General features: G+C 44.7%; 1 long non-coding RNA gene across 1 annotated transcript; it reads left to right on the top strand.

The window, feature by feature from the left end:
• Window positions 1-752: 752 nt before the first annotated feature.
• LOC124029288 lies at window positions 753-2929 on the top strand. The gene is made up of 4 exons (XR_006837754.1): window positions 753-854; window positions 1428-1525; window positions 1679-1737; window positions 2897-2929. It is a non-coding gene; the product is annotated as an uncharacterized LOC124029288 (long non-coding RNA).
• The last annotated feature ends 773 nt before the right edge of the window (window positions 2930-3702 follow it).

Raw genomic sequence — 3702 nt, 5'->3', positions numbered from 1 at the left:
GAGGAACCTAGAATCTGAAAGAGAACACATTATACATTCTAGAGACCACATTATACCTTCTAGAGACCACATTATACATTCTAGAGAACACATTATACATTCTAGAGAACACATTATACATTCTAGAGACCACATTATACATTCTAGAGAACACATTATACATTCTAGAGAACACATTATACATTCTAGAGAACACATTATACATTCTAGAGAACACATTATACATTCTAGAGAACACATTATACATTCTAGAGAACACATTATACATTCTAGAGAACACATTATACATTCTAGAGAACACATTATACATTCTAGAGAACACATTATACATTCTAGAGAACACATTATACATTCTAGAGAACACATTATACATTCTAGAGAACACATTATACATTCTAGAGAACACATTATACATTCTAGAGAACACATTATACATTCTAGAGAACACATTATGCATTCTAGAGAACACATTATACATTCTAGAGACACATTATACATTCTAGAGAACACATTATACATTCTAGAGAACACATTATACATTCTAGAGACCACATTATACATTCTAGAGAACACATTACACATTCTAGAGAACACATCACGGACTAAATTAGAACTTTGTCAGCACCACAACCGTTTCCCTTTGTGGACCAACATGACAACATGGGATGTGAATGTGTTCCGTCTCCTCAGGATCTGGGGGACCACGGCATCGCCCCCAGACAAATCACCACTGACTTCGCCTGAATTCGCCTCGGCAGGAAGGATGTGATCAGGGACAAGGCCAGAGCCATCACCTCTCTTTCAGCCCCTATCCCAGGGGACACTGTCCTGGAAGACTTGGTGGCTCCAGCTAGGTAACTATCCAACAGGCTGAACAGATGTGGTCACTCTGGGCCTGTATGTCTCAAGGGCTTTTCTGCAATCAGGACCTCTCTGGCCATGCAGTAATTCATTGTGAGCTAAATGGTATAACTGATTCCAGATCAGCAGAACTACTCCTCTTGACACAGCCCCTGGTACTCAGTGAGCTAAATGGTATAACTGATTCCAGATCAGCAGAAGTACTCCTCTTGACACAGCCCCTGGTATTCAGTGAGCTAAATGGTATAACTGATTCCAGATCAGCAAAACTACTCCTCTTGGCACAGCGCCTGGTACTCAGTGAGCTAAATGGTATAACTGATTCCAGATTAGCAGAACTACTCCTCTTGGCACAACCCCTGGTACTCAGTGAGCTAAATGGTATAACTGATTCTAGATCAGCAGAAGTACTCCTCTTGGCACAGCGCCTGGTACTCAGTGAGCTAAATGGTATAACTGATTCCAGATCAGCAAAACTACTCCTCTTGACACAGTGCCTGGTACTCAGTGAGCTAAATGAACCACTCGTATATTTCTACTCTGCGGTCCTTGTTGACTCCTGGCAGGTCCTCCATGGGGGTGGAGTTACTGAGGAAGATGGGCTGGAAGGACGGCCAGGGGGTTGGGCCCAGGGTGAAGAGGAGGCTGTGTAAGCAGAGAGCAGGTGGGTTACTCAGCCTCTGACTGTCGAAGTAGCAACGTTGGAGCCTGAATATTTTGTATAGACTGATGGGACTCTACTCTCAACAAAGTACTGTTTACCCCTTTTAGCTTGCGAATTTAAATCATTCTAAAAATGGTTATTTCTCTTTTACAGATTCTGCAACAAGGGCGTTCGGCTCGGCCTCGCCTCCCAACGGTTCATCGGGATCACAGGTAACACAGTGGTTTTGTTTTCAAATTGTGTTTGTTGTAGTTTGTTGTAGAACAGTGGAACTATTTCCTGTCGCTGCAGTAGACTCTCAGCTTAGCAGCGATATGCAGTTTGTTTCCTGTAGAACAGTGGAACTACTTCCTGTCCCTGCAGTAGACTCTCAGCTTAGCAGCGATATGTAGTTTGTTGTAGAACTACTTCCTGTCACTGCAGTAGACTCTCAGCTTAGCAGCGATATGTAGTTTGTTGTAGAACTACTTCCTGTCACTGCAGTAGACTCTCAGCTTAGCAGCGATATGTAGTTTGTTGTAGAACAGTGGAACTACTTCCTGTCCCTGCAGTAGACTCTCAGCTTAGCAGCGATATGTAGTTTGTTGTAGAACAGTGGAACTACTTCCTGTCGCTGCAGTAGACTCTCAGCTTAGCAGCGATATGTAGTTTGTTGTAGAACTACTTCCTGTCACTGCAGTAGACTCTCAGCTTAGCAGCGATATGCAGTTTGTTGTAGAACAGTGGAACTACTTCCTGTCACTGCAGTAGACTCTCAGCTTAGCAGCGATATGTAGTTTGTTGTAGAACAGTGGAACTACTTCCTGTCGCTGCAGTAGACTCTCAGCTTAGCAGCGATATGTAGTTTGTTGTAGAACTACTTCCTGTCACTGCAGTAGACTCTCAGCTTAGCAGCGATATGCAGTTTGTTGTAGAACAGTGGAACTACTTCCTGTCACTGCAGTAGACTCTCAGCTTAGCAGCGATATGCAGTTTGTTGTAGAACAGTGGAACTACTTCCTGTTGCTGAAGTAGACTCTCAGCTTAGCAGCGATGGAGTGTTAAAGGCGGGACTCCCGAGCCTCCAATGGCTGTGGATATGTAACCCGATACCCCATAGTCACCCGATGGACAGTCCAATCAGCGAAGGAGTGTTAGGTGGGACTCCCGAGCCTCAATGGCTGTGGATATGTAACCCGATACCCCATAGTCACCCGAGGCAGGAGGTGGCGCTGTCAGACGCTGACGGTGGCGCTGTCAACAATCACGAAACTAATTACCTTGATAAAACCATTTAAACTATAACAAAAGTCCCCTAAAATAGGCGACTTGACGTTTACCCTCCCACCACTGCAAAGACAATGTGATTCATCCCCTACTGGTAAACCACAGGATGAGGAGGACGGAGAGTTCGTCCCTGAGAACCTGACCTTCGCTCCTAAAGACGTGACTCCTATAGACTTCACCCCTAAAGTGGACCTCCACGGCCTGGGCTACCGGGGTCTGAACCCCTGGCGGCCCTGAGGGGGTCCGGCGCGGGACACATCAACCTGTTCACTATGGACTCAGACAGGACCAACAGCCTGTTTGGAGAGGACAGGAAGGCAGAGGAGGAGACGGGACAGGTTTGTAGGAGTGTGTCTCTGGTTGTTTTGTTCAGTTGGTCAGGGACCCTGTGTGTTATAGTAGGAAAACACTGTCTGACTGTTGTACCCTGTGATACACTGTGTGTTGTGTCAGCTCTAATAGTAGAGAAAACTGTTGACTTTGTACCCTGTTCAGTTGACTGTTGTGTCAGCTCTAATAGTAGAGAAAACACTGTCTGACTGTTGTGTCAGCTGTACACTGTCTGACTGTTGTTATAATAGTAGGGAAAACACTGTCTGACTGTTGTGTCAGCTCTAATAGTAGGGAAAACACTGTCTGACTGTTGTGTCAGCTCTAATAGTAGAGAAAACACTGTCTGACTGTTGTGTCAGTTGTGTCTCTAATAGTAGGGGAAACACTGTCTGACTGTTGTGTCAGCCTAATAGTGTGTTACTAGTAGTAGAGAAAACACTGTCTGACTGTTGTGTCAGCTCTAATAGTAGAGAAAACACTGTCTGACTGTTGTGTCAGCTCTAATAGTAGGAAAACACTGTCTGACTGTTGTGTCAGCTCTAATAGTAGAGAAAACACTGTCTGACTGTTGTGTCAGC

This window comes from Oncorhynchus gorbuscha, unplaced genomic scaffold (assembly GCF_021184085.1).
Source record: "Oncorhynchus gorbuscha isolate QuinsamMale2020 ecotype Even-year unplaced genomic scaffold, OgorEven_v1.0 Un_scaffold_6002, whole genome shotgun sequence".
Classification (NCBI taxonomy): Eukaryota; Metazoa; Chordata; class Actinopteri; order Salmoniformes; family Salmonidae; genus Oncorhynchus; species Oncorhynchus gorbuscha.
This window is presented reverse-complemented; position numbering and strand designations above follow the sequence as displayed.